Source organism: Triticum dicoccoides, chromosome 3A (genome assembly GCF_002162155.2).
Source record: "Triticum dicoccoides isolate Atlit2015 ecotype Zavitan chromosome 3A, WEW_v2.0, whole genome shotgun sequence".
NCBI lineage: Eukaryota > Viridiplantae > Streptophyta > Magnoliopsida > Poales > Poaceae > Triticum > Triticum dicoccoides.
The window spans coordinates 229240789-229253389 of record NC_041384.1 but is presented as its reverse complement, the minus strand read 5'-3'; positions in this window follow the sequence as shown (position 1 = coordinate 229253389).

Genomic DNA, 12601 nt, shown 5'->3' with positions numbered 1-12601 from the left:
ACACGAAATAGTACGGTGGGTGAGGCATCGTAAGGAAACTCTTTTAAAGAAGGTGTCTTTTAAATTACTTACATGCGAAGCAGGAAGGAGGCCGGGGTAATCGGCGATGATGGGTAATTCTGTACCATCGTAGCTCGTCTGATAGAATACTCCATCCTCGAGCTCCACAAATATGTCCGGATCTTCTTTGAATCCAGGGTCAAGGTCCCGGTTGTGACCCACTAGCTGGGGGGCGGGGCTATGGATCCCCTCGATAGCCTTTCGCCATTCCTTTTGCGAGTGGATAGGTTACTGTCCATTAAAAATGATTCAGGGAGAGGAGTAAAATGGTGGGATGGGAGCCTACCCAGCTAGGAGGATTATACATGGCAAATCCATCTCGATATTGGAGATGAGTGAAATCCTCCTTCTCCCCTTTGTAAAGTTCAGCCAATATTTTGGCCAAAGCGGTGGGGGTTTTCGGACCCTTCCGACCGCAGCGTGAGGCGTCATCTTCCCCATTATAGTGCCACATGGGAAGCCCTCTGTATTGAAGTGGTTGGACCCCCCCCCCCCCGCACTATGGAGATCGCCATACCTCGATTATTGACAATCCGGACTGGGCGAGCATCTTAATCTTGCCCATCAACTGACTGACTTCTATGCTATCCTCCTCGAGGCTTTGAGGACGCCAACTGTGGCGTTTCTTCAACGGAGCGCTTGAAAATTCGGGGAGGTCCATTCGGACTGGGTTAGGAAGAGCGAAGTCATCAATGTAGAACCATTCGGAAGGCCACTCTTCGGAAGCCTTCTTTGACATGCCGGACAGGTAACCGGTCCCGGCGATACACCACACTTCGGCTCCTCCCACCTCAAATATTGACCCCCCTTGATTACGAGGGACTAGGCAGAACAGTTTTCTCCATAATTCAAAATGGGCCTCACAGCCTAGGAATAGCTCGCATAGAGCAACATAACCCGCGATGTGCAGGATGGAGGCGGGGGTGAAACTGTGTAGTTGGAGGCCATAATACTCCAAAAGTCCTCGGAGGAAGGGATGGATTGGAAATCCGACGCCTCTTTGCAAGAAGGGAACAAAGCATACTCATTCCCCCCTGGACGGATTGGGAAAGTTTTCTTCCTGAGCCCCGCCATTGAAGGACGTCAATCCTGCTCGAATAGGGTCTAGATCCGTGGGAGGAAGAAAGCCATGTTTCTGCAGCTTCTTCAACTGACCGTGAGATGCGGAACATCTCTCCCAATCACCCTTTTCGGAGCCGTGGGGACGAGAGGAAGAGCTAGGAGCACTAGCCATGTTGGGGTGGTTCCGCTTAGCAAGCTCTAGGGATTTTTTTGCAATGTGTGGAATGTATCTGAGATCTATTCTCTTTAAATAGGCACCTCTCTAGTATGGTCAGGGTGGTATGTGAAAAAATACCCCGACCTCTCGTATTCGCTTGCAACGTGGAAGCTAAAGTAAGGAAGGCATGGAAGCTGATGGGCGCGACATCAAATGGAAAAGCCGAATACCACTCTTTAAGTCAGGGACTTTGAAGTAATCGGAGGGGGAACTCGCCTTGCAATGCCGAAGACAATCTGCATGTGGGACACCTCGTCATTGAAGTCTGGTTCGGGGGCTACTGAGGGAGTCCTGTACTAAGGGGTCCCCGAGCGTCTGGCATGTTGGACATGGGCCGGATTATTGGGCCATGAAGATACAAGATGGAAGACTTTTTCTCGTGTCCAGATAGGACTCTCCTTTCCATGGATGGCAAGTCAGGCGGTCGGATATACTATTTCCTTTCTATGTAACCGACTTTGTATAACCCTAGTCCCCTCCAGTGTCTATATAAACTGGAGGGTTTAGTCTATAGGCACAATCATAATCGGACAGGCTAGACTTCTAGGGTTTTAGCCATTACGATCTCGTGGTAGATCAACTCTTGTAACCCCCATACTCATCAATATTAATCTAGCAGGACGTAGGGTTTTACCTCCATCGAGAGGGCCCAAACCTGGGTAAACATTGTGTTCCCTGTCTCCTGTTACCATCAACCTCAGATGCACAGTTCGGGACCCCCTACCCGAGATCCACCGGTTTTGACACCGACAGCCACCATGATGAGGAGGGAGTAGTCCACCCTCGGGGCTGAGGGTTTCTACCAGTAGCTATGTGTTTAATCTCTCTATCTCTCGTGTTCTTGAGATGGCACGATCTTGATGTATCGTGGGCTTTGTTAATATAGTCGGATCATATGGTGTTTTCCCCGCTCTATCTTGATGTGATGAATTGAGTCTTTCCTTTGAGATTTCGTTCTTATCTGATTGAATACTTTTATGGATTTGAGAGCACTTGATGTATGTCTTGCTATGGGTACCCGTGGTGACAATGGGGTATCATATTAATTCACATGATATATGTTTTGGCACTCAACTCACAGATTCCTGAGGTGACATTGGGGTAGTCTATGCATAGGGGTTGATGCACGCTCTCGTCTTTTGTTTCTCTGGTAGAAATCTTGGGGGCACTCTTTGAGGTTCTTCGTGTTGGATTGAGTATTATGAATCTGAATTTGCTTTGGTGTTATTTTAGTACGAAATCTTGATAGATCGATCGGAAAGAATAACTTAGTGTTATTTTTGTACGAAGTCTTGATAGATCGATAGGAAAGAATAACTTGGTGTTATTTTAGTATGAACTCTTGGATAGATCAATCGGAAAGAATAGCTACAAACAATTTCTTCATATGTTCTCCGCTAGATAAGAACTTTGGAGTGATTCTTCATCGCATGTTGAGGGATGATTATATGATCCAATTATATTAGCATTGCTGAGATATTGCACTAGCGAAAGTACGGATCCTAGGCCTTGTTTTCAAGCATTGCACTACCGTTTGTGATCACTTTTGTTACATGCTACCTTGCTTCTTTTAATTGTCACTATCACAGAAATCAATATCTACTATCATTACTACACTTGTATCACCATCTCTTCGATGAACTAGTGCACCTGTACAAATTACCATTGTATTTGGTGTGTTGGGGACACAAGATACTTTTTATTATTTGGTTGCGAGGTTGTTTGAGAGAGACCATCTTCATCCTACACCTCCCACGGATTGATAGACCTTAGGTCATCCACTTGAGGGAAAATTGCTACTGTCCTACAAAACTCTGCGCTTGGAGGCCCAACACGAGTCTACAAAAATAAAGTTGCATAGTAGACATCATACATCAACATATGTCACATCACGTCTTCACCATATCACATCACAACATGCCCTGCAAAAACAAGTTAGACGTCCCCTACTTTGTTGTTGCAAGTTTTACATGGCGGCTACGGGCTTCTAGCAAGAACTCTTCTTACCTACGCAAAAACCACAACGGTGATTCATCAAGTTTGTTGTTTTAACCTTCTTCAAGGACCGTCCGTAGTCAAATTCGATTCAACTAAAGTAGGAGAAACAAACACCCGCCAGCCACCTTTATGCAAAACTAGTTGCATGTCAGTCGGTGGAACCGGTCTCATGTGCGTGGACATGTAAGGTTGGTCTGGGCTGCTTCATCCCACAATATCGCTAATTCAAAATAAGACATTGGTGGTAAGCAATATGACTATCACCGCCCACAACTCTTTGTGTTCTACTCGTGCATATCATCTACGCATAGACCTGGCTCGGATGCCACTGTTGGGAAACGTTGCATGGAAAACAAAAAAAATTCTACGCACACGCAAGATCTTTCCATGGAGATGCAAAGCAACAAGAGGGAGAGTGTGTCCACGCACCCTCGTAGACCATAAGCAGAAGCATTTAGTAAGGTGGTTGATGTAGTCAAACTTCTTCGGGATCCAACCGATCGAGTACCGAACATACGACACCTCTGCGTTCAGCACACGTTCAGCCCGGTGACGTCCACGCCTCCTTGATCCAGCAAGACGACAAGGTAGTGGATGAGTTCCGGCAGCACGACGGTGTGGTGACGGTGATGGTGATGATATCTCCGCAGGGCTTTCCTAAGCACTACAAAAATAAGACCGAGGGTGTAAACGGTGGAGGGTGCGTCGCACACGGCTAAGAGATTGTCGTGGTTATGTGTGGTGCCCCCTCCCACATATTTATAGGTGGGGGAGGGGAGAGGCCAAGGGGCACCCCAAGTAGGGCCAAATCATACTTGGGATCTTTCCCTAGCCCCCCCCCCTTACCATATTTACCGGAGGGGAAAGGAAAGGGGAGAAGAGGGAAGGAAGGGGAAGGTCGACTCCCCCCTTTCCTTCTCTCCCCAAGGGCCGCGGCCTTAGGAGGGGGCGCCAGCCCCTTGTGGGCTGGTATGCCCCCCCCCCTTGGCCCATATGGACCATTAACCTCCCGGGGTGTCTGGAACCCCTTTTGGTGACCCGATTTCTACCCGGTACATCCAGAAACTCTTCCAGTGTCCAAATTTCATTGTCCTATATATTGATCTTTACCTCCAGACCATTCCGGAGCTCCTCCTCATGTCTGTGGTCTCATCCGGGACTCTAAACAACATTCGGTCACCAAATCATATAGCTCATTTAACACTATATCGTCAACGAACGTTAAGTGTGTGGACCCTGCGTGTTCGAGAACTTTGTAGACATGACTGAGACACCTCCTAGGTCAACAACCAATAGTGGAGCCTGGATGCTCGTATTGGCTCCTACATATTCTACGAAGATCTTTATCGGTCGAACCTTATGACAACATACGTAATTCCCTTTGTCCATCGGTATGTTACTTGCCCGAGATTCGATCATCGGTATCTTCATACCTAGTTCAATCTCATTACCGGCAAGTCTCTTTACTCGTTTCGTAATACATCATCTTGCAACTAAGCACTTAGTCACTTTGCTTGCAAGGCTTCATATGATGTGTATTACCGAGAGAGCCCAGAGATACCTATTCGATACTCGGAGTGACAAATCCTAATCTCCATCTATGCCTACTCAATAGACACCTTCAGAGATACCTGTAGAGAATCTTTATGATCACCTAGTTACATTGTGACTTTTGATAGCACACAAGGTATACCTCCGGTATCCGGGAGTTGCATAATCTCATAGTTGAAGGAATATGTATGTGACATTAAGAAAGCAATAGCAATAAAGTGAACGATCAATATGTTAAGCTAGCGGATGGGTCTTGTCCATCACATCATTCTCTTAATGATGTGATCACATTATCAAATGAAAACACATGTCTATGGTTAGGAAACCGTAACCATCTTTGATCAATGAGCTACTATAGTAGAGGCTCACTAGGGACACGATATTTGTTTATGTATTCACACATGTATTTAAGTTTCCGATCAATACAATTCTAGCATGAATAATAGACCTTTATCATGAATAAGGAAATATAAAATAACAACTTTACTATTGCCTCTAGGGCATATTTCCTTCAGAAACTCCTCCTAGCGGTCATGGCGGAACGACTTGACAGGAAAGACCAGTTTTGTGGGTGACGAGGAGAGGAACTATGAAGAAATTTTCGAGTGGGTAGTTTTGTTGGGAATGCAATATTTCAAAAATATTCCTACGATCACGCAAGATCTATCTAGGAGATGCATTTCAACAAGAGGCGGAGAGGATGTCTACGTACCCTCCACTACAAAAAAATTCACTTCTGTGATGATACGTGTTTGTCATAGTAGGTCGCTTTTTTGTCATGCATGTACATCCATGACAAATTTATGACAGAATCAAGATAGTCATACCTGTGCTGTCGTAGAAGTGTTCCATGACATTACCAAAATTATCATCACGGAAGTGTCCACTTCCATGACGATAAATCGCGCGTCATAGAAGTGCTTTCGTCAAGGGTGACCGACACGTGGCATCCACCGTGATGGAACGCCGTTAAGCTATCGGGTCAGGTTTTGGATCCAATAACCCGTTAACAGCCCCGACTAATGGGAAATTTCCACATGTAAAATTCTTATTGGCCAGACAAAACACGTGTCAGCTCGTCAGTGGGTCAGATAGGCGCCTATGATATGTCGACACATGGCACGGCCCAACAGTGGCCCATTTAGCTTACAAAGCCGGCCCATTTGACTTGGTCAAAAGTTAACGGGCTGGCCCATGAAAAGCCTGTTAATGGTCTCTTCGCAAATAGCCCATTTTACGGCCCATTAACTCATAGCCCGTTAGGCCCTAAAGGAAATCGGCCCAACAACATCATGTGGGCCGTCGAATATAATACCAGCCCATTTCACTTTCGGCCCATGTACGGCCCATGGCGTCTTTCGGCCCATATGAGGCCTTCGTATCTTTCGGCCCATTACAGGCCCACGGTGAGTCTAGCCCATAATGAACAGTAATTTTCTTTATACCCGTTAATGGCCCGTGATTTACATGGGCCGTTTCCAGCCCGTGTTAGCTTTCGGCCTATTGACGGCCCATACGTTCTTGAGCTCCTTTTCGGCCCTCAATTACTTCTGGCCCATTATTGGCCTGTTCCACTAATGGGCCAAATTCGGCCCATGGCAAGAGTCGGCCCGTTACTGGCCTGTTACCCTAATGGGCCAAAATCGGCCCATGGCAAGAGTCGGCCCGTTTCTGGCATGTTAACCCGTTGCCCCGTTTCCAGCCCGTCCTATATTTTGGCCCATTAACGACCCATTATGCCTGTGACAAAATTAAGCCTTTGTTGTCCTACGGCCTATTAACGGCCTGTTACCATGCTGGGCCGATACCAATTACGCCCGATTATGGCCCATGTAGACACATTTATCCGACGGCCCGAGGCCCACCGATTACAGGCCCATTTATCGACAGCCCGTAGGTGACCCATGGATCCTACGGCTTGTATATGGCCCATGGTAGTTGCGGCCACTAGCAAACCAGGGAAAAACAAGACTAGGAAATAAATAAGGCCGAAACTAACACTAGGCTATTAAGGCGATTGCACAGATTACATCCACTCGGCATCAAAGATCGCCACCAGTGCAAATATAGGGAACACCCTACACTATACAAAAATGGCTTGTTGTTTTCTTCAGGCGGTGGCTACACATTAAGAATACATTTTGTATCGCACCAAAACAAATTACAACTATATAACAAAAGGAAGGTTGGCATAAAACTTAACAGTCTAGCAGATAAATGCACCACCAGAAGTTCAGAAGCTCAGTTCATTTGACCTGACTGTTATGTTTTCATGTTGTATTGTCCGATGGAGCACCATAACCCTCGCCTTCATTTCCCCTAGGCTCCTGAACAACATAGCAAATGTTTGATAGTTTGGTTTCAAAACCATGCATATCTTGACGACATTGAGCAATGTTTCTCCTAGTTTCACAAAGGGTCTCTGTTAGGGAATGGACTTGTGTCTGGAGCGCAGATACAACATTGCTTTGAGCTTGCATATCTTGATCATGAGGAAGTTTGGACGATATTGCCTTAACAACCAACCCAGTATTACGTAGGAACGTGCTTTTGGCACTGTTAGTGGACAGGTACTGACCCACTGCAGCAAGAGCTGACATTGCGGTTATAGTTGCCTCGCCACCTTCAGAAGGTGGCGATTCCACCATTTTTTCCATAGCTCACGGAAAAGTTGAGGTTTTACATTAGTAGTACCAGAACAAAAGATATTAAGGAGGCAGCAAAACCAAACAAAATAGCTTTGGTCTATATACAGAACTTATTCTGGTGAACCCATGTAAAATATTAGTTGTATTTTATTGCAAAGTACATAATAAAACCTGGTTTCAAACATATGACCATGTACCATCGCTAATGTATTGTCTATTTCTTCACATTGTATTGAGGGCTAAGGATGAAGAGACGAAGTTTATAATACGGTAAGCATAGTATGACGTCATTCATATCACAAAACAACTGAGAACAGACAAACAGGCAATTGTAACGTTATGTGGGCAAGTCCAGCACGGAACTAGATTACGGGTCAAGATGAAAGGAACATCACTCCTCTCTTTTAAACCTTGTAAGGTGCAATGATACGCTAAGACAATTGTGTATAAAATTGAAAAGAGTAATAGACATTGGCTGCAAACCATGCAGTTCAAGGCACAAGTCAGAGTAAGTAGTAGTTAAAAGGCATGAGGATTAAGGACTTACAATAGTGGCTTTGACTGGTGTAGTCATGCCCTTCTTCATGCTGGTGTGACAGTCCTTGAAGATTTCCACAGCATTTGGTTCAGGTACTTTTTGGTCCTTGCGGGCTTTCCTCTGCATTTGGAACAAGTCAATATAGATCTGATAATATGGTACAGCGAAAAGAGTGAAACAGCAGCTAATTACAAGAGCCTCGCAGTGTGCAATATAGCTACGAGATCCTGTCGTATGTTGGAATTTCACTTTCGTACGGTTGGCCTTGTTCTTCGAACAGTTCACCTACAAGAAGATAGATTTGTATGGCACATGCGTAAATAGGACTTCAACATGTGATCTGATGACATATATATAATGTACCTGATACTTCGGATCGGACCAGTGTTTAACGAGGCCTCTCCAGTCTTCATTAGGTATATTTTCCACTGGAGATGTTTGGGCAAGTTCACTGTTAGCCTTGCCTTCAAAGTGAGTTTTCCTGAAGTTATACCGATAGTGTCACAGAGCAGACTTGAAAACATGGGTGCAAGCTTGTCTGGTTGCATCATCTTGGCTATCCAACTTGAACCTCATCTGTTGAAAATTATGGGAGTCTCATTATCAGCAAACTAGAAAGTATTGGACAGAGCAAGACAATATTACTAGTTTCCATACATAACCATACTTACAGATAAATGGTCGAGGAAGGTGTTGAACTGGGTTTCGTCTTTGTCATTCCTGTACTGAATCCATGTTGGGAGGATACATACATGACACCTAACAGCAACCGCTGCCTCTGATACTAACTTGGCTGACTCTGTATGAAAGATGCTACAAATATCACTCTGCCAAATTAACAGTGTCTCATCATAAATGGCGTTTAAACAAATGTGAAGCAGTACAAGAAATAAATCATATGAAAGATGCAAACAACATCACACTACCATGTTAGAGGTCTCTCGTCATTAGTGCCATTGCATATTCACAGCTTATGATGTGTAAACTAAGGAGAAGTGAAAGTGCTAGTGATCGACTAGAGGGGGGGTGAATAGGCGATTTTTATGAAAGTCTTCAAAACATGTGAGTTTCGAAGACAAACGATAGAAATAAACCTATTATCATGCAGCGGAAGGTAGACTACACTAGGAAAACCATAGTCATGTATTCAATGAAGTGAAAGCACAATGACAAATAGCAGCTAGGCAGTAAGGATCAGGTAGGAAGATGTTAAGAAGCCAATCAGTACATGTAATCACTTAGTGAAGTCAAATGGTGATGCTATCGTACAATGACTTCACAAGAACCAACAGTAAGTAAGGGAAGGGAAGGATGAAACCAGTGACTCGTTGAAGACAATGATTTGTTGGACCAGTTCCAGTTGCTGTGACAACTGTACATCTGGTTAGGGCAGATAGGTATTTAAACCTGAGGACACTCAATCCCGGACACTTAGTCCTGAGCACACAGCTCAGAACACTTAGTCCTCTCCGTATTCCCCATGAGCTAAGGTCACACAGACCTTGCCCAATCACTCTGGTAAGTCTTCAAGGTAGACTTCCAAACCTTCACAGACTTCGTTCACTGGCGATCCACAATGACTCTTGGATGCTCAGAACGCGAGCCTAACCGGCTGGAGGATTCATAGTCCTCAAGTGTAATAAGTCTTCAGATCACACAGACAAGAAGACTTAAGTGATGCTTAACACTCTTTGGCTCTAGGTGGTTAGGGCTTTATCCTCTCAAGGAATTCTCTCTCAAAGGCTTCGAGGTGGGTTGCTCTCAAACGACAAAAGCCATACTTTAACTCTGAGCGGCCAACCGTTTATGGTTGTAGGGGGTGGGCTATTTATAGCCACTAGGCAACCCGGCCTGATTTGTCTGAAATGACCCTGGGTCACTAAGGAACTGACACGTGTTCCAACGGTCAGATTTCAAACACACACGACAACTTTACTTGGGCTACAAGCAAAGCTGACTTGTCCAACTCTGAACAAGATTCGCTCTCATAGTCTTCACTCGAAGACATAGGATTTTGGTTAAGCATCACTTCAGTCATTCTGACTAGTTTTCTTGGACCCCACTTAACAGTACGGTGGTTCCTATGACTCAACAAAGAAGAAAAAGAACTACGAAAGATCTAAGTCTTCATGCTCCATAGTCTTCATGCGATGTCTTCTCTTGTCATAGTCTTCAAGGTAATGTCTTCACTTACCACCTTTGACTTCAATGTCTTCATACATTTTTAGGGGTCATCTCTGGTAGGAAAACCGAATCAATGGGGACTTCTACCTGTGTTATCCTGCAATTCTCACAAACACATTAGTCCCTCAACTAGGTTTGTCGTTAATACTCCAAAACCAACTAGGGGTGGCACTAGATGCACTTACAATCTCCCCCTTTTTGGTGATTGATGACAAACTAGCTGAAGTTTTCAATGGGGAATATAATATGTGAAATTGTAAAGGATAAGGAATTGTCTTCATAAGTTGCAAGGGCTCCCCCTGAAGATGTGCATATAAGTAATTTGCTTTTGGAATGCAAATGCACATGGCAGGTTGTACTTGTGGAGATCCTCTTCAACTTATGATGACAATTCATCATGCATGAAGGGTATGTGAAGATAATGACATGCATAATGAAAAATGAACGTCTGCAAAATGATCTAAGTGCGGAATTTATCGTCGCACATGCGGGATTTATCATCGCATCACAAAATAGCAAATAAGTAGCAGACGACCATCGAGTTTAAGTGTTACAACTCAAAGAACAAAATGTATCAAAGCGAGAGTTGTAAACACTAGGCAAAACATAAAGTAACCGCCCATATGGACCTGCTTGAAGACTATCAAACTCATATGCTTCTCCCCCTTTTGTCAGTGAGGACCAAAAAGGTTTGAAGACATAGAGCAGCTACTCGTTCCCATGAAGAGTAGGTGAAGCAGCAGGGTCGTCGGTGGTGTTCGGCAGTGCAGAAGAACTTGGGGCAGTGTCGAGGCGTGCAGAAGTAGGGGGCGGTGAAGTGGCATCATCTTCGTCCTCGATCACTCTAGCATTCACAGTTGCCGCAGAGGAAGAAAACTCAAAGTCTTCAAGAGATGGAGTTCGTCGCAGCACAGCCCTTCGGGCAGGTGTGGAGTCAAACTTGAAACGTTCAGAGAAGCCATCCTCTTGAAGATCATCCTCAGAGCACATAAGCGTCAGCCCTTTCCATGTACGCCGACAAGTTTCATGGGCAACAAAGGCATTCTTGGTGGCAAGATTGCGAATGCGGTTGACATCCACCAAGAGGCTTTGCATTTGGCACTTCAGCCAGTCATGATGCCTATCCTGTTTCTGACGGAGAGCAACCAGAAGCTCTCGGTCATTGAGAACACAAGATCGCTTCTTGGGTCGTTGGGCAATAGTGCTTTCAGTGGCTTCAGTAAGAGCACGATGAGGTGCACGTGTAGTACCAGCTAGAGGATAAACACGAGTGACTGATTCAACTCCTTCAATGTTCTGAGTGAAACTTTGATGCTCCGCATTCTGAAGACTAAGAGGTTCCTTGGCAGGCTCTGGATAAATGGCTTCAACGGACATGTCCACGTTAGGCAGAAAGATCCGATGATTGCGAGCAGATGGCTGATATGAGATAGCTGAGTGGAGTTTAATCAGCCGCATTATCCATGGAGCCTAGAACTTCAAGCCAAAAGGATCAGATCCTGATGCAGCAAGTTGGCGGATGAAGAAGTCTTGTGCATTGAAGCATTTGCCATGAAGAATATAGAAGACCAAAGTCTTCATTGCACCTTCCAGCTTTGCATGTGGAGAATGTCCTTTGATGGGCCAGAGAGTTCGCCTTATGATGTGATAGATAGTCCTTGGCAGATACTCAAGGTCTTCAACAAAGAACTCCTTAGGATATGCAGCATCTTGTGGCAAAGGCTTCATCATACTGAGCATCTGACTCATGTTCGGTCCAGGCTTGTGAAAGATGCTCTCCATAGCTTCACTGTGAAGTTAACATCCAAGTTCATAGAGATCTCCAGGAGTGGGCAGACCAGTGAGCTCAATGATATCAAAGGCTTTGGCTTCGTGATGAACATTTCCTGTCATCCACTCCAGGACCCAAGTCTTCGGATCTCTGTTGTAACCACGTATGTGAAGTGTGGCATAAAATTGGAGCAGCAACTCTTCGTTCCAGTGCTCTTGGTCGGTGACGAAAGGCAACAATCCAACCTCTTTGAAGCAATCCAGAGCTTCTTCCAGACAGGGCAGACCATCTATTGCTTCGGTGTCAAGACGCATATGTCGGAAGATGCGACCTTGACTATATAGAATGCAGGAGTAATAGCTTCGCTACGGATAGCTCCAGAACCGATCAGAAGATATTCGTTCCCTTGAGTAGGGGTTCTTGGAGCTATTGAAGAAGGTGTTGTCTGCTTTGAAGCCGTTGTCATTGAATGTTCCAGGTGCTGATGCAGGACCTGGAAACCTGGGCAACCTTGGCATGGGCTTCTGTACCTGAGGCCTATGCTCAATATGATAGTCAAACTAAGGACCAGC